Source organism: Syngnathus scovelli, chromosome 10 (genome assembly GCF_024217435.2).
Source record: "Syngnathus scovelli strain Florida chromosome 10, RoL_Ssco_1.2, whole genome shotgun sequence".
Taxonomy (NCBI): Eukaryota; Metazoa; Chordata; class Actinopteri; order Syngnathiformes; family Syngnathidae; genus Syngnathus; species Syngnathus scovelli.
The window spans coordinates 12,718,364-12,737,713 of NC_090856.1; the positions used below are offsets into that span (position 1 = coordinate 12,718,364).

General features: G+C 43.8%; 1 long non-coding RNA gene across 1 annotated transcript in view; it reads right to left on the reverse strand.

Annotated features, from left to right (window-relative positions):
* The window catches only part of LOC125975303 (uncharacterized), a 129,361-nt gene extending 111,043 nt beyond the window's left edge, over window positions 1-18,318 (reverse strand). Inside the window, exon 1 of the long non-coding RNA XR_011087610.1 lies at window positions 14,639-18,318. This is a non-coding gene — a long non-coding RNA (uncharacterized lncRNA). The remainder of the gene's footprint in view (window positions 1-14,638) is intronic.
* Between the last annotated feature and the right edge of the window lie 1,032 nt (window positions 18,319-19,350).

Below are 19,350 nucleotides of genomic sequence, written 5' to 3' on the forward strand. Positions count from 1 at the left end.
TTCCTCCGTGGATCATTATTTGACGACCACTGTTCTAAAGAGTACAACTTCGCGTTGGCAGGGCTGGAGACAAGGACTTTTGTCTTTAGTTCCCAGGGAAGGTGGGGGGTGTTGTAGAGTCCCTTCACTGGATGAAGCAGCTCCTTTTTAAAAAAAAAAAAAAAAAAAAGGAGGACTTCGCGTTGGCAGGGCGGGGGACAAGGACTTTTGTCTTTAGTTCCCAGGAAAGGTGGGAGGTGTTGTAGAGTCCCCTCACTGGATGAAGCAGCTCCCTTTTTATGCAGAAAGGGAGGACTTCGCGTAGGCAGGGATAACTTGTGTGATTGAGTGTGTAACTGGTAGGATAAATTGACTAAATAGCAGTTCTAGCGTTGATCTACGGCAATAATAAAGGCTAGTAATTTGTTGAAAGGTCAATTTAAACCTGCATTGAGGATCCTCACAGAAAAACAATTGAAAAAAAAAACTGTATAACCTAAAACTACTAGAATTAAGATGGGAAATAAAAACGGTAAATCTCTACTTCTTGACGGAGATGAGAAGTACATGGCGAGTAGATTTCTTAATTGTATGCAATATATGCCGAAGTGGAAGAAAAAGTATGGAGTAGAAGGGAAGTTGAGAGTTGAAGTGTGGAAGATAGTAGTTGATGTTTTAGAAGAGAGTGTGGATAGAAAGAAAAATGGACTGAAAAAGAAAAGAAAAGAGAGAGAATTGGATTGTGCTAAAATGTGGTTAAAAGCTTCACAAGAGAGAAGAGAACAAATCCAAAAGACAAAAGATAGAAAGATGAAAGGTGATGAGGCTGAGACTATGTTTGTCAGGCCGCACTGTCGCGGCCACGGCTCCAGCCGAAGCTGAAAGCACAGCTCGAGCAGAGGAGCAAGAGGGGCTTTCCGCTCGTACACAAAACTTGTATCCAAGCTGCTGTGCTCCTGCCCGCTCCTCAGAAAGACAGATACAAGTTGTCGGCTGTACCCCACATCTCATTGTTTAAACCTCACAGTATAACGTGGGCAGATGTGGGTTCCCGAATTAAACTTGCTGGATCTGTGACTGATTATGAGGACAAAGATGATGGGTGGAGCTAGAGTACCAGTTGTGACGTGTGGAAGCAAACAGTGCGTGAAGTAGCTGTAGGCAGAGCAGGCGCTTGTGCGCTTCCCTGACTAGTTGACATTTGTTTGAATGAAAAGGAGGAGGGGGAATTGGCTGGGCTTCCTGAAAGACTGTGGACCAAGGGCCCATCTGATGTAGAACTTTTAAAGTCCATTTCCCCAGTAGAGATCAAACCAAGATCAGAGTGGCGTCCAAGAGTTAAGCAATATCCTTTAAAACAAGAGGCAATGAAAGGGATTGCCCCTGTTATAAATGATCTTTTGACAGGAGGAATCATTAGGGAGTGCTCGGATTCTCCTTGCAACACTCCCATTTTTCCAGTCCAAAAGGCCGACAAAATTAATTGGCGAATGATACAAGATTTACGAGCAGTGAATGATGCAGTGCAAACAAGAGCACCCAATGTGCCTGACCCACACACACTTCTGAACACTTTTAAACCTAATCAGAAGTTTTTCACAGTAAATGATCTCAGCAATGCATTTTTCTCAGTGCCAATTCACCCAGACTCACAGTTTTGGTTCGCTTTTACCTTTAAAAGACAAAGCTATACATACACCAGATTGCCACAAGGATTTGCTGATAGTCCAACTATTTTCATTCAAGCTATCATGGCCTGTTTGGCTGATTTTCAGATGCCAAACAAAAGCCAACTTCTAGTTTATGTAGATGATCTCCTGGTAGCCTCTGAAACTGAAGCTGCTTGCAAGGCAGACTCCTTAGCATTGTTATACTATCTCTGCAAAACAGGGAATAAAGTGAGCAAAAATAAGTTACAATAGGTCAGACAGGAAGTGAACTATTTAGGTCACACTTTGTCGGCTTCTGGAAGACAGATACAAAGAACCAGAAAGCAGATTATTTCAGATGCACCGAAACCTGAAACAAAAAAAACAAATGCCATTTTTGGGGCTCTGCAATTACTGCAGAGCATGGATCCCACATTATGCGGAAAAAACACAACCGCTGCTGGATATTGTGCATGGAGTCCCCATGGCAATGACAGAAAAAATAATGTGGACACCAGTAGCGGATGATGCTTTTGTAGTGCTGAAACAGGCTCTGATAGAAACCACATCTCTTGTCTTGCCAGACTACAATAAAACCTTTGTGCAAACAGCAGACTGCAGGAATGGTTTTATGACCTCAGTGTTGCTGCAGAGTCATGGCAGCAAACTTAGACCAATTGCATTTTATTCAAAAAAACTGGATCCAGTGGCTCTGTCTTTGCCAGACTGTGTCCAAGCAGTATGCGCGGCAGCGCTTGCAGTGAGACAATCTGCAGATGTGGTGCTCTTTCACAAAATGGAGCTGCTAGTTTCACATGCTGTAGATGTGTTGCTGCTGCAAAGCAAAATGAACTTTTTGTCACCAGCCAGACATCTGTCCTACACTGCTATACTTCTGTCACAACCACACATCGTGATAAAGAGATGCACAATCCTTAACCCAGCAACGTTGATCCCGTTGCCAGGGGATGGAACCCCACATAACTGTTTGGATGCCACAGAACATCTACAGCTGCCCAGAGAAGATTTAAGTGACACGCCACTTGACAAAAGGGAAAAGTGGTTTGTGGATGGATCATGTTCAAAGGATCCTAAAGGAAACAAAGTGGTTATGCAATTGTGAAATTGCCAAACCAGATTGTTGAAGCAGAGAAGCTTCCATACAACAGGTCAGCACAAGAGCTTGTCAATTAGCGGAAGATAAGGAAGTCACTGTATACACAGACAGTCAGTATACGTTTTCTACTCTGTTCTATTTTGCGAAACAATGGGAGCGCAGAGGGATGACAACATCAACCGGTAAGCCGGTTACCCATGCCTCCTTGTTAAAAGACTTGTTGCAGGCCATTCTTTTACCTGCTAAACTAGCTGTGTGTAAATGTGCTGCTCACACCACTGGCAGAGATGAAGTCTCAAATGGAAACAGATTAGCAGACAAAATTGCAAAAGAAGCAGCTGCAGGGAGACATGGCCATGAATTTTTTTAATGGGTTCAGAGGACATACAACTCATAGATAAGACTATACTGACAGATATGCAGGGCAATGCTCCAATGGTGGAAAAACGAATGTGGGCGACAAAAGGTGCAATAGTGGATACAGATAATATCCACCGCATCGATGACAAGCCTGTTTTACCAAAATCACTTTTTAAGGCAGCAGCGCTTGCGACACATGGGCCTTGCCATGTGTCGACAGGAGGGATGGAGTCCATCATAGATCAACAATTCACTACCTTTGGTTTAGATGCTTACTTAAAAAAAAATTGTAAAGCATGTCCTGTTTGTGTGAAACATAATCCACAAGGAAACATGAGACCTAAGAGAGGCTCATTTCCAAAACCGTCTTATCCATTTCAAATCATGCATATGGACTTTATTGAACTCACACAAAGTGGACCTCACAAATACTGCCTAGTGATGATTGATGCATTTTCCAAATGGGTGGAAATAGTTCCATCTAAATGCGCAGATGCCTTAACAGTGGCAAAAGCCATTTGCAAAGCCAACATACCAACTCATGGCATCCCCCAAACCATTTACAGTGACAATGGTCCACACTTTGTGAACCAAGTTGTGCAGAACATGGCTGTACACCTTGGGATAACGTTAAAAAACCACTGCGCTTGGCATCCTTCGAGCGCTGGCCTGGTTGAACGGGCAAACGTCACCATCAAAAGCAGGTTGAAAAAATGCATGGAAGCAACAGGCAGACCTTGGCCAGAGTGCCTCGACTTAGTGAAGTTCTATATGAGAATTACTCCCACTTCAGAAGAACTAACACCTTTTGAAATCATACATGGGAGACCATATAGACTACCAGTGTACCCTGCAGATTTGCAAAAAGCAGATGAAGAACAGACCTTTTCAGATGATCTAATCAGGACGCTCAAACTGAAAGATGTGTCCAATGCAAATTTACTGCCGCCTGATCTCTCCCCCTCACAGGTGGACAACCCTATCAATCCAGGAGACTGGGTCTACATCAAGGTCATCAAAAGAAAGAACTGGGCCAGCCCACGGTGGGAGGGACCGTTCCAAGTTTTACTTGCTACTCCCACGGCAGTAAAGATTTCTCAACGGCCCACCTGGATTTACCTCAGCCACTGCAAGTTGCAGAGAGTGCTGGACCCCTGATTCGGAGTGGTGGGGAAGGCTAACTACAAAGGAGCCTCATCGTTTAGGGTGGGGCGTCTCAATGTTAGTGAAGCAAACAACAATCCCCACTCTGCTAGCCGAGGGGATGTCCCGGTGTCTCTGCCATCCTAGTAGCAACGGGCCTCCATATGCCAGATGGATCCTCTGCTGCGTTGTGGTTGGAGCGTGCTATGGTCTATGGACTCATCTGAACAGACCAAGTGACAATGTTGACCGTGGAAAATGATGGTCGCACGATGAGAACTTTGAGGACTGTCATGCGGTCGCGTTTATTTTTCCGTTTTTTTGTCTCGTCGATGTCGTAACTTTACTTCCGGTTTTATTTTGTCATCCCTTCCGTTTCAGTTCGTGTTTCCTTCCTCGGTGTTTGGTTGTCTTGTCTTCCCTGATCCCGATTGTGTGCACCTGCGTAATTGACACTAATTGTCAGCACCTGTGTCCCCGCCCTTTTGTGTGTATTTAGTCCGTGTCTTCCCCTTGTCTTGTGCCAGTGTGTCTTGCCTCGTCCCGACCACCAGCGATTCCTTGACGTCCGAGCTCTCAGTAAGACCCCTCCTTTTTGTCTCGCCACAGAGCGACGCCTTTGTTGGTGCCTTGATCCCCATTGCCTTTTTGTCTCGCCCCCGAGCGACGCCTTTTGTTAGTACTGTGATCCCCATAGCCTTTTTTGTCTCGCCTCAGTGCGACGCCTTTTGTTTGTACTTTTTGCCACGTGTTTTCCCTCGCAAGAGGCGCTTTGATTTGTACTTTTGATCAGTGTGCTTGCTGGAATAAATCCAAGAAAGAAACGACTCTGCATCCGAGTCCTCCGCCTTGTCCCCAGCCTGACAGAGGACTGGTCATGGGACCCCAGAAACCCGTACGAAACCAACACTTGGTACCGGTATGTCAAGTTCACTGTGAGAGCTCACACACAGGAGGGGTGTTATGTGTGTTCGAAACTCCCCCCTTCCTCCACGCAAGTTTGCAAAATGTATCGCATCCATGGGAGGAGTTGGATATCAGCACCGTGCTGTCACAGTCAAGGATGCCGACCCTTATCGCCCTGGACTTGCAGATGGTGCCTGTGATCAGCTATTCTGGACAAATCTCAACGTGACTGTTAAAGGACGAACAATACCGCAAGTGGCCTACACAGAGAGACCAGCTGGAGTGAATTACACATGTTACATCCAAGGTAACTGGATGGGAGCTTTGGACATCACCGATGAGTGTAGGGATAAGAGAGCCATTTCAGGTGGTGAGGGCTCTCTGACCAACATGGCTACACCATCGAACGGAACATACTTCATACAGAATGGCTGGTGGCTTTGTGGTCACAAGGTTTATCTGATGCTGCCCGTCAACTGGACAGGAGTGTGTGCACCAGTGTGGGTGACGGACCACACCTACAGGATACGACATCATCAGCTGACAGAAGCACACAACTCTTCTGGACGTCGACGCAGGGCAGTTGCAACCTTCGACCCTCATGACCCTGTCTGGGGTGCAAACGTTCCAGATGACCATAAAGTATGGTCCGTCGGAGACAAAGTTGTCCTTGCGCTCTTTCCTCAGATTGGGGTTGGGAAACTATCGCTCTTCATCGAGACACTGAACTATCGTTTTCAATCCTTTGTGAATCTCTCACTGCAAATCAACGATGGACAAAATAGAGAGATTCAGGCTATTAGACTGATGGTCTTGCAAAACAGGATGGTTCTGGACTTGTTGACGGCAGCACAAGGTGGTGTGTGCCACATCATTGGGACTTCCTCTTGCACATACATACCAGGAGAAAATAACACCCACATCAACGACGCCATGAATTCACTGAAGAACTTACAGCAGGCCATGTCTAATGACAAGGTCCCACATCAGTTTGATTTCTTTTCATGGCTATTCTCTGGCAACTGGTGGCAACTGCTTTTGAAATTGCTGTCTCCTGTGCTTGTGCTAGTGGTGTTGTGCTTGTTTACGACCTGCATTATCCCATGTTTGAAGTCTGCTGTGATGAGTTTTGTGTCTTCTACTGTAGCCCAAGTTCATATACAACTTCTTAGAGATGACGGGTGTGATGACGATAATGAAACATGGATTGCGTAGATGCTGTTCTGTTTTACAGAAGCTTGATGATTTGACCATCGAAAATGCTTCGCAAGTGATGGATACAATGATGTACTGTTTCTGTGTTTTTATTTTTATTTTTTATTTTTTTGATAGCATTCTGGTCGTCTAAGGCAGAGGGACCGTGTGAGACTTTTCCTGCTAATAACATCTGGCCAGCAGGTTTTTCGCTTACACAATGCGTTTGATCTGGGGTATTGGGGTATTACCTCATCTTCACTGGAAAGTGTTGCTATCATTGTTTGTTGTTTTTTATTTTTACTATTCTTCTTTCTTCATTATACATAATGTTTTTTTTTTTTACTTGTCTTTGTTGTTTGGGGTGGCATAATCATATGATAGAACAGGAGGGAGATGTTAGGGTTTTTCAGATTATCCTTATCGTATGATTATGTTGGAATGCAACCGGTAATGAATAAGATAACTTGTCCCGTCCTACACAAGGTCGTAAAGCACCCCCTGATATGTTTTGACTAGAGCACAAGGGCTTCCTATTCAGCCTACTCTTACCCCCACTCTGTTTATCTTAATAAATATGCCCTTGCAGGAGGGAGAGTTTTAGACTTCACTCCTTCAACGTGTGAGCTCTCCACCTGCAGGTGTCTATAAGGACTTGCTTGTCTCTCGTGTGGTTCTTGCAAAATAAGTTGGAGTGAGCAAATTTCTAACAGTCCCTCTGCCTTAGGCGACCAGAATGCTATCAATAAAAAAAATAGAAAGAAAAAGAAAAACACAGAAACAGTACATCATTGTATCAATCACTTGCGAGGCAATTTCGATGGTCAAATCATCAAGTTTCTGTAAAACATGCTCAGCTAAACAGCATCTACGCAATCCACGTTTCGCAGCACATTATAGTCATCACATCTGTCATGTCTGAGAAGTTGTATATGTGCTTGTGCTACGGTAGAAGACACAACCATCGTCACAGCAGACTTCAAACATGGGATAACACAGGTCGTAAACAAGCACAACAATACCAGCACAGTAAGCACAAGAACCACTAGTTTCAACAGCAACTGCCACCAAGTGCCAGAGAATAGCCATGAAAAGAAATCCCATTGATGTGGGATTTTATCCTCCGACATGGCCTGCTGTAAATTCCTTAGTGAGTTCATGGCATCCTTGATGTGCGTGTCGTTATCTCCTGGAATGTATGTGCAACAGGAAGTCCCAATGATGTGGCACACACCACCTTGTGCTGCCGTCAACAAGTCTAGAACCATCCTGTTTTGCAAGACCATCAGTCTAATAGCCTGAATCTCTCTATTTTCTCCATCGTTGACTTGTAGTGAGAGATTCACAAAAGAATGGAAATGACAGTTCAGTGTCTCGATGTAGAGTGCTTGTTTTCCAACTCCGATCCAAGGAAAAAGCGCATGAACAGCTTTGTCTCCGACGGACCATACTTTATGGTCATCTGGAACAGGGTCATGAGGGTCAAAGGTTGCAACAGCCCTGCGTTGACGTCCAGAAGACGTGCTGTCGTCAGCTGATGATGTTGTACCTTGTCGGTGTGGTCTGTCACCCACACAGGTGCACACACTCCTGTCCAGTTGGCGGGCAGCATCGGATAAACCTTGTGACCACAAAGCCACGATCTGTTCTGAATGAAGTAGGTCCCGTCCGATGGTGCAGCTACGTATGTTGGTAGGAGAGCTCTTACGCCTTGAAATGGCTCTCCCATCCTGGCACTCAGCGGTGATGTCCAAAGCTCCCATCCAGTTTCCTCCTGGAGAGCAGTCGTTAATGCATTTGTGGGTTTCATTTTCTTGGATGAAACACGTGTAGTCCATTCCAGGTAGCCTTTTTGTTTAGGCCACTTGTGGCATATGTGCATCCTTCAACAGTCACATTGGGATTAATCCAAAACAGTTCAGTCACAAGTTCATTTCTGCGAGTCCAGGGCGGTAGGGGTAGCATCACTGACTGTGACAGCACGTAGTTTGGGTGGGGGGAGGCGACTTATACTGAGGAGCGACTTGTGAATTGTTTCACAAATTTTCAAAATCCCAAAAAACAAAAAAAAGGTGAAACCGTGATAAACGAACTGCGATGTAGCAAGGGATTATTGTAATTTGAATTTCAGGTGACATAAGCGTCGCGGCGGTTGTTTACATAAAGGACAAAGATTCGATCACGGGGTGACGAAGATGACAAAGGGCCCCACTTACTACCGGCATCATTAGCGGCTTTGTTTGTAAGTGACACGGAGGACGAAGAGTTTGAAGTATTTAATGATTTGGAGTGACACAGAAGGTTTGAAAAACTATTATGGCTTTTACGCATGCCCTACTCTACGGAGCTCTCTTTCACCTCCGTGGATGGAAGTCGGGGGCTGGCGCTCGGCCGGGTGGCTGTCCGGGGACGGTGGATGGGGGTCGGACATGGCTTTTATGCACGCCCGGTCCTATTCTATGGAGCTCTCTTCCACCTCCGTGACTGGAAGTGCCACCTCCGGGGATGGAAGTCCACGACGCCACACGCCTGAAAGTCGACACCAGTGCTTGGGGCCGTGTGGCGGTGAACTATTTATGTTATAGTTATTTGATGTATTTTATTTCGTGTAGCAACTTGTATATGTTTTTATCGTTACAGTTCAGTAGTTGTTGGCTCGTTGAGCTTTTGTTTTGTTAAATAAAGAGCCGTTTACCAAACCCACGTCTTTCCTTGCACTTTGTTAACGCTACAATATAGTTATATACTAGATCTGTGGAATAACGACGATGCTGACGTCAGGGCTCACGCGTCCGTCTTAAATATAATCAATCTGTCTGTCTCCTCTGGGATAGTGCCAACAGCCTTTAAAACCGCTATCATTAAAACGTTACTTAAGCGACCAAATCTTGACCCGGACTGTCTCAGTAATTATAGGCCAGTTTCAAACCTCCCATTCATAGCAAAACTTCTTGAAAAAGTAGTAGCGCAGCAGCTTATTGATTACATGGTCGCCAATAATCGATATGACTCTTTTCAGTCTGGTTTTAGAGCTAATCATTCCACTGAGACAGCACTTGCTAAAGTGACTAGTGATCTCCTCATAGCTATGGATTCAGTTGCACATGCCAGTGTGAGCCGAGTTTGATGGGTGATGAGTCTTTGGGGCGGGGCAAGTTCGCAGGAGCGTCTAATTCCATGGGAGTGGGTGCTAGTTCGGTGAGAGCTGGTTCCGCGGGGTTGGGTGCTGATTATGGGCGATTCGATGTGTGGGGGCTGTTGTTTTCCTTTAGTTTAGTTTAGTTTAGTTTATTGCTTAGCACAAATAACAGTGCAAGGAGGGAGACGAAGCCTAGGGCTTGTAAGAAGCTCCACTCCTGCTATATACAAACAAAGTGCAGAAACAAACAAAGTGCTGTGCAGTCAAATGTCATTCAAGTGTTTAAGAAAAGAGAAAAAAAAAAAAATATATATATATATATATACACATACACACACACATATATATATATATATATGTATATATATATATATATATATATATATATATATATATATATATATATATATATACATATACATAAGTAAATAATGAAAAGCATAAGCTAAGTATTAATTTTTTCATATCTATACATGCATATATACGAGCATGCATGTATACATACATAAACAGATACATGATTCAAAAATAAGAAACAAGCGAAACAAAATAGACACTTATCGATGTTGAAACAATCAAAGAGATACCAGATAGGAATAGCTAAAAGGAAAGAGAAGAACTGTAAACAGAAAATAACAAAACAAAGAAGAATCTGAGTCAAAATTGTGGATTAAGTTGATGATCATAGTATGGATCAGCTGAGTGCGGTGGAGTAATTATGGACTGGTAGGATCATGAGTGGAGAAGGTGGTGTTTCAGGTGCTTTGTAAAAGCAGCCTGTGCAGATATGGATCGGATGTGGATTGGTAGCTTATTCCAGAGTGAGGGCCCTCTAAAGTGGATATTATATTGATGGCGTGATGTTCGACAGAAAGGTGGGTGAAGATTGTCCCTCTGACTTGTTGGATAAGAGTGAAAGTCTGATGCAAATGTGAAGAAATTATGAAAAGTGGCTGGAAGACAGTGTTTCCTATATATGTATTTATGGATGAGTAGACAGGTTTGATGAATGTTTACTTTATCAATTGGCAGTAATGAATAATTTCTAAACAGTGGTGCCGATGGTTCATATCTATTTGAAAAAGAGATTATTCTTAGGAACTTCTTTTGTAAAATGAGTAATTTGTTGAGGTATGCTGGATATGTGGCTGCCCAGATTATGGTGCAGTAATTGAGTAAAGGAAACAGGAAACTATAATACAGAGTGAGATGAGCAGAAGGATAGACCAAGGGACAAACGTTTCGTAAAATACGTAGCATTTTCATAGATCTTTTGCAAACCAAATCAATGTGTTCGGACCAATTTAAGTGTTCGTCTACTATAACTCCTAGGAATTTGGTGCTAGTAACATGATGGATTTCGTTATTGTTTATGTAAATTTTGGTCTGATCTTTGGGGTAAGATTTGTTTATATTGCAGAAGATCATGAAGTTAAATTTTTTTATATTTAGTGTCAACTTATTTATTTTGAACCATTTTGTAATAGCGTACAACTCAGCATTCACACTTGCAATGAGGGAATTAAAATCATCGTGGGTGGCAATGAGGTTGGTATCATCCGCAAATAACAAAGGGAGAAAATTTGAACAAGACATGGAAAAATCATTTATGTACACCAAAAATAATAGAGGACCCAATATTGAGCCCTGCGGGACCCCAAATAGTATTTTAGATCCTTTCCGTCTTTCAGCCTTGACGATCATCTTTGGCTGGGCTGTCTCCCTCTGGCACCTGCTGGTTTTATCTCCAAGTGGCCTTCCTGTAAACATTCTCCTCCATTCTTGCACATACACTGTTCCACCTCATCCATTCATCATTCTTTCAATTTTGTCATTTTGTACGAAATTAAGTGAGCTTTTGGCTGTGACATCATCAACGTATTTATTAATGTTCCCTGACTATGCAAAGTTTGTACTCACCACTTACCATGTTTTTGTTTGTTTGTTCTTTTGATCTCCATGTACTTGCGTACGTCGTCATACTCTTAGTTTAATCATGCTTTCAACCATATCTTTTCTTTGTTAGGCAAAATATTTCCCTCTGTCCAGAATGTTCAGTATTAATCGAAAACTGGCGTCTAGCATTAGTCAACACATAAGATACAATCAAGTACTGAACATTTTTAGACAACTTTGGCAGTGTCCGTGATTTAGAAAATCATCAGGCATGCATTAAACAGTTCCTTAAGGGTCATTAAGCTATGTTGGATTTTGTCCACAATTTAGGGAGCGCGCTATCTGCGTCTCACGGCAAAAGCCATTGCCAATCACCTGTTATCCAATTTACTCACTGCGTGCTCGTTTGATTTCTTCAGATTTAGGAAAATGCTAAGACACTGAAGCAGAAATTAGACTTACACAGGTTGGTTGAGTTCAATCACAATTCTTGTTCAGAAAGCTGTTTTCAGGAAAGTACAATACAGCGCTGGGCCCTTCAAGAGCAGAAAGTCTCCATTCAGAAAAGGCAACGTTCAAGGTTCTTTGGTCAGCTTATATTCAGTTGCACATGCCGGTGTGGGCCGAGTTTGATGGGTGATGAGTCAGGGGTGTGGCAGGTTTGCAGGAGATTCTGATTCCATGGGAGTGGGAGCTGGTTATGGGCGATTCGGTGTGTAGGTGGGGGCTGTTGGTGTGTGTGTGTGTGGGGGCTGTTGTCTTCCATCCCGTCTTTCGGCCTTGGCGATCTTCTTTGGCCGAGTTCTTGGGTGGGGGCTGTTGTCTTCCCTCCCGTCTTTCGGCCTTGGCGATCATCTTTGGCCGAGTCTTTGGGTAGCTCCTTCTGGCACCTGCTGGTTTTATCTCTACGTGACCTTCCTGTGAACATTCTCCTCCAATCTTGCCTATACACTGTCGCACCTCATTGTTTCATCATTCTTTCAATTTTGTCATTTTGTACAAAATTATGTGAGCTTTTGGCTGTGACATCATTAATCTATTACTCTTCCCTGACTATGCAAAGTTTGCTCTTTTGATACTCCATGTCTTTGCTTACGTCATTATATTCTTAGTTTAATCATGCTTCCAACCGTATCTTTTTGTTAGAATAATTAGTTTTGTAGAAGCGCTGGCCGGCCTGAACCAGAGGTCTCATACCTTCGCTCAAGGCCAACATATTTGCCAGGCTTTAGGGAGTTCTTATACTCCCTTCCTTGTCTTATCTGTGAGAGGCCCTCACTAGTTATGAACAGAACACCTTTGTTCTTTGTCTAGCTAAAGAGAAGTTATTTCTCTATTATACCTTGTAGTTTCTATTTATGAATTGTTGTTGACCGGGACAGTTTTTAAGTTATCCCATATTTACTCAATGTTTGATTAAGTAGACTTCATGCAAGTTATCTCACATCTACTTAACGTTTGTTGGAGTGTATGCACGAGAGGTATCTGATGATTTACTCATCATTGTTATTGTGTGAAACGTAGCAAGAAAGTCTAGAGCATTGTTTTACAGGGACACGGCATCCAGGTTTGGAGATCGCAGCCGAGAACGAGGCTGCCAACCACCAAAGAACAGACTCTGCATTCCTGGGGTCACAAATCGGCCAAGGCCATGCGGCCTCGCACCACACAACATTGTTAGCTAGTTAATCAGCATTGCTCCCCTCCCTTTAGTGTAGCAACGCCTGTTGTAACCAGGGCAACCCAAAATAAAAAGAGGCGATAGCGGAAGAGGAGCTCAGAATTGGTGGAGGACTGTAACTGGGCCTTCTACCTAATTCTCCTCGCGAGCAAAAGGAATACTGGTTGTCTTCTCCTCTTTGTTTCCAGCATGTGGATTAATTTCTGGTGGTGTTTAGACCTGACACTTTTCTTTGTTAAACAAAATATTTCCCTCTGTGAAGAGCGTTCAGTAGTAATCGAAAAGCTTGCGCCTTGCATTAGGCAACATATGACATTTAGTCAAAACACAAGATATAATCGAGTACTGAACGGTCGACGACTCTGGCCGTGTCCATGATTTAGAGAAAAAACATCAGGCGTGCATTTCACAGTTCCTCAAGGGTCATTAAGCTATTTAGGCAATATATCAAAAGACATTTGTTATTTCAAAGTGCTCAGAAATATATATCAGATCAAAGTTATAAAAACCTTTGTCATTACCACCTATCAAAAATGTCTAGTTATGTCTTCTTTATTGATTTGGTGTGTAGGTATAATTATATGCTTAAAATGTTTCTTTTATTGATTTAATATGTAAATATACTTTTCTGCTTATGTACTTTATTCAATGCGGTTTGAGCATATCTGTTTTTGTAGCTAGGCAGGACTTTTTGTATTTCGACCCCATTCCTTTACTAAAGGACACACACTGTTGACAACGAAAAGTCTGTACGTAACATAGAGGATGAATATGCCGACGTATTTCAAGGAATAGGAAAACTCCAGATGATACACAAAATACAGTTGGCAGACAACTACAAACCAATAATTCACTCGCCCTGTAAAGTACCACTAGCCATAAGGGAGAAACTCAAAGTAAAATTGCAGCGGCTGGAAGAACTCGGTATCATTGAAAGGTTTGAAGGACCCACCAAATGGATCCACTCACTGGTAATTGTGGAAAGACCTGACAAACCGCTAAGGTTGTGCATCGACCCAAAAGAACTTAACAAAAGTGTTAAAAGGTAGCACTTTAGAGTCCAACAAGGGAAGAGATATTTGGAGAACTAGCCGGAGCAAAATATTTGTCAACGTTAGATGCTTCCTCCGGGTTTTGGCAAGTCTGCCTGCCCAAGGAATGCTCCAGGATTTGTGTTAGAGATTTGCTCACTCCAACTTATTTTGCAAGAACCACACAGAGACAAGGCAAGTTCTTTTAGACACCTGCAGGTGGAGAGTCCATTCGTCGCTGTCTGAACAGCGATTATCGAATGAAGTCTGAAAAGTCTCCTTCCTGCAAGGGCATATTTATTAGGAGGAACAGAGTGGGGGTGAGAGTGGGCAGGTTTGGTGAACCCCCGGCCTCTGGTAAGATCAGAGCAGGGGGTGTTTTACGATGTTGTGGGAAACAGAACAACTTTGATTGCTTCCTCTGCAGCTGGTCAATCAGTTCAAAAGATCTTAGCACTTTGTTCTACTACTTTTGTTAAGACAGGACAGGCGAGTTTAATTATTACAGGTTACATTCCAACATAATCATAGGATTAAGATAACCTGGAAAACCCTAACATCTCCCTCCTGTTTTATCATATGATTATGTCACCCCAAACAACAAAGACAAGTAAGAAAGAAAAACATATATATATGTATAATGAAGAAAGAAGAACAGCAAAAATAAAAACAACAAACAATGATAGCAACACCTTCCGGTGAAGATGAGGCATTACCTCAAACTTATTGTGTAAGCGAAAAACCTGCTGGCCAGATGTTATTAGCAGGAAAATTCTTACACGGTCCCTTTGCCTAAGACGACCAGAATGCTATCAATAAAAAACAAAAACACAGAAACAGTACATCATTGTATCCATCACTTGTGAAGCATTTTCGGTGGTCAAATCATCAAGTTTCTGTAAAACATGCTCAACAGAACAGCATCTACGCAATCCATGTTTCATCATCGTCATCACATCCGTCATCTCTAAGGAGTTGTATATGAACCTGGGCTACAGTAGAGGACACAAACTTCGACACAGCAGACTTCAAACATGGGATAACGCAGGTCGTAAACGAGCACAACACCACCAGCACAACAAGCACAGGAGACAGCAATTTCAACAGCAGTTGCCACCAGTTGCCAGAGAATAGCCATGAAAAGAAATCAAACTGAAGTGGGACCTTGTCTTTAGACATGGCCTGCTGTAAGTTCTTCAGCGAATTCATGGCGTCGTTTATGTGGGTGTCATTTTCTCCTGGTATGTATGTGCAACAGGAAGTCCCAATGATGTGGCACACACCACCTTGTGCTGCCGTCAACAAGTCCAGAACCATCCTGTTTTGCAAGACCATCAGTCTAATAGCCTGAATCTCTCTATTTTGTCCATCGTTGACTTGCAGTGAGAGATTCACAAAGGATTGAAAACGATAGTTCAGTGTCTCGATGAAGAGCGATAGTTTCCCAACCCCACTCTGGGGGAAGAGCGCAAGGACAACTTTGTCTCCGGCAGACCATACTTTATGGTCCTCTGGAACGTTCGCACCCCAGACAGGGTCATGAGGGTCAAAGGTTGCAACTGCCCTGCGTCGACGTCCAGTAGAGTTATGTGCTCCTGTCAACAAATGGTGTCGTATCCTGTAGGTGTGGTCTGTCACCCACACTGGTGCACACACTCCTGTCCAGTTGGCGGGCAGCATCGGATAAACCTTGTGACCACAAAGCCACCAGCCATTCTGTATGAAGTATGTTCCGTTCGATGGTGTAGCCATGTTGGTTGGAGAGCCCTCCCCACCTGAAATGGCTCTCTTATCTTGACACTCATCGGTGATGTCCAGAGCTCCCATCCAGTTTCCTCCTGGAGAGCAGTCGTCGTTAATGCAGACGTGGGTCCTGTTACCTTGGATGTAACATGTGTAATTCACTCCAGCTGGTCTCTCTGTGTAGGCCACTTGTGGTATTGTTCGTCCTCTAACAGTCACATTGAGATTTGTCCAGAATAGCTGATCACAGGCACCGTCAGCAAGTCCAGGGCGGTAAGGGTCGGCATCTTTGACTGCGACGGCACGGTGCTGATATCCAACTCCTCCCATGGATGCCATACATTTTGCTTCAGTGACATTCATTGCTCTGGCCTCCAAGCGAACTTGCGTGGAGGAAGGGGGGAGTTTCGAACACACATAGCATCCCTCCTGTGTGTGAGCTCTCACAGTGAACCTGACATACCGGTACCAAGTGTTGGTTTCGTATGGGTTTCTGGGGTCCCCTGACCAGTCTTCATAGTTCTCATCATGTGACCATCGTTTACCACGGGCAACATTGTCATTTGGTCTGTTCAGATGAGTCAATAGACCATAGCACGCTCCAACCACAACGCAGCAGAGGATCCATCTGGCATATGGAGCCCCGTTGCTACTAGGATGGCAGAGACACTGGGACATCCCCTCGCCTAGCGGAGTGGGGATCGATGAATTCTTCACCAACATTGAGACGCCTCACCCTAAACGATGGGGCCCCTTTGTAGTTAGCCTTCCCCACCACTCCGAATTAGGGGTCCAGCACTCTCTGCAACTTGCAGTGGCTGAGGTGAATCCAGCTGGGCCGTTGAGAAATCTTAACCGCCGTGGGAGTAGCAAGCAAAACTTGGAACGGTCCCTCCCACCGCGGGCTGGCCCAGTTCTTTCTTTTGATGACCTTGATGTAGACCCAGTCTCCTGGATTGATGGTGTTGTCCACCTGTGAGGGGGAGAGATCAGGCGGCAGTAAATTTGCATTTGACACATCTTTCAGTTTGAGCGTCCCGATTAGATAATCTGCCAAGGTCTGTTCTTCATCTGCTTTTTGCAAATCTGCAGGGAACACTGGTAGTCTGTATGGTCTCCCATGTATGATTTCAAAAGGTGTTAGTCCTTCTGAAGTGGGAGTAATTCTCATATAGAGCTTCACTAAGTCGAGGCACTCTGGCCAAGGTCTGCCTGTTGTTTCCATGCATTTTTTCAACCTGCTTTTGATGGTAAAGTTTGCCCGTTCAACCAGGCCTGCGCTCGAAGGATGCCAAGCACAGTGGTTTTTTTAACGTTATTCCAAGGTGTACAGCCATGTTCTGCACAACTTGGTTCACAAAGTGTGGACCATTGTCACTGTAAATGGTTTGGGGGATGCCATGAGTTGGTATGATGGTTTTGCAGATAGCTTTTGCCACTGTTAAGGCATCTGCGCGTTTAGATGGAACTACTTCCACCCATTTTGAAAATGCATCAATTATCACTAGGCAGTATTTGTAAGGTCCACTTTGTGTGAGTTCAATAAAATCCATATGCATGATTTGAAATGGATAAGAGGGTTTTGGAAATGAGCCTCTCTTAGGTCTCATGTTTCCTTGTGGATTATGTTTCACACAAACAGGACATGCCTTACAAAAAATTTTTAAGTAAGCATCTAAACCAAAGGTAGTGAATTGTTGATCTATGATGGACTTCATCCCTCCTGTCGACACATGGCAAGGCCCATGTGTCGCAAGCGCTGCTGCCTTAAAAAGTGATTTTGGTAAAACAGGTTTGTCATTGATGCGGTGGATATTATCTGTATCCACTATTGCACCTTTAGTCGTCCACATTCGTTTTTCTACCATTGGAGCATTGGCCTGCATATCTGTCAGTACAGTCTTATCTATGAGTTGTGTGTCCTCTGAACCCATTAAAAAAATTTCATGGCCATGTCTCCCTGCAGCTGCTTCTTTTGCAATCTTGTCTGCTAATCTGTTTCCATTTGAGACTTCATCTCTGCCAGTGGTGTGAGCAGCACATTTACACACAGCTAGTTTAGCAGGTAAAAGAATGGCCTGCAACAAGTCTTTTAACAAGGAGGTATGGGTAACCGGCTTACCGGTTGATGTTGTCATCCCTCTGCGCTCCCGGGTTTCGGCACCAAAATGTTAGAGATTTGCTCACTCCAACTTATTTTGCAAGAACCACACAGAGACAAGGCAAGTTCTTTTAGACACCTGCAGGTGGAGAGTCCATTCGTCGCTGTCTGAACAGCGATTATCGAATGAAGTCTGAAAAGTCTCCTTCCTGCAAGGGCATATTTATTAGGAGGAACAGAGTGGGGGTGAGAGTGGGCAGGTTTGGTGAACCCCCGGCCTCTGGTAAGATCAGAGCAGGGGGTGTTTTACGATGTTGTGGGAAACAGAACAACTTTGATTGCTTCCTCTGCAGCTGGTCAATCAGTTCAAAAGATCTTAGCACTTTATTCTACTACTTTTGTTAAGACAGGACAGGCGAGTTTAATTATTACAGGTTACATTCCAACATAATCATAGGATTAAGATAACCTGGAAAACCCTAACAATTTGCACTTTCAACACTCCGTTCGGGCGTTACTCCTTTAAGAGACTGCCTATTGGTCTAACATCCGCACCTGAAGTCTTCCACAGAACTGTACAGCAAATATTTGACAGGGTGCCTGCCGCTAAGGTCTACATTGATGACATATTGATTAGTGGATCCACTATTGAAGAACATGATGACAGGCTAACTCAAGCTTTAGAAGCTGCCCGGTCGCATGGGTTGAAGCTAAATGCAAAAAAATGTGAATTCAGAAAAACAAAAATCACCTATTTAGGTGAAGTGTTAACGTCAAAGGGACTCCAGGTCAGTCAGAGTAGGTTTATAGCCATCAAGAAAATGCCACGCCCGACAGATAAAGAAGGTGTGCAATGCTTTCTGGGCATGGTAAACTATGTTGGTAGATTTGTACCTAACCTGTCATTACATACAGCCCAGACGAGAAGCTTGCTATGGAAAACCACAGAATGGTGTTGGAATAATAATCATCAAAAGGATTTTGAGGAACTACAACAATTAATCATGCAGGCCCCTGTGTTAAGGTTTTACGACGAAATGTGCAAAACAAAAATCTCGGCAGATGCTTCTAAATCAGGGTTAGGGGCAGTTCTACTACAGGAATATGTAAACAGATGGAAACCTGTGGCATATGCCTCCAGAGCAGTCACGGGGTGGAACGTAATTATGCGCAAATTGAAAAAGAAACGCTGGCCATGTCCTATGCATGTGAGAAATTCAATGTATACATATATGGTAGAACAGTGTGGGAAGAGACTGATCACAAACCACTAATCCATCCATCCATCCATCCATCCATCCATCCATCCATCCATCCATCTTCTTCCGCTTATCCGGGGTCGGGTCGCGGGGGCAGCAGCTTTAGGAGGGACTCCCAGACTTCCCTCTCCCCAGCCACTTCATCCAGCTCA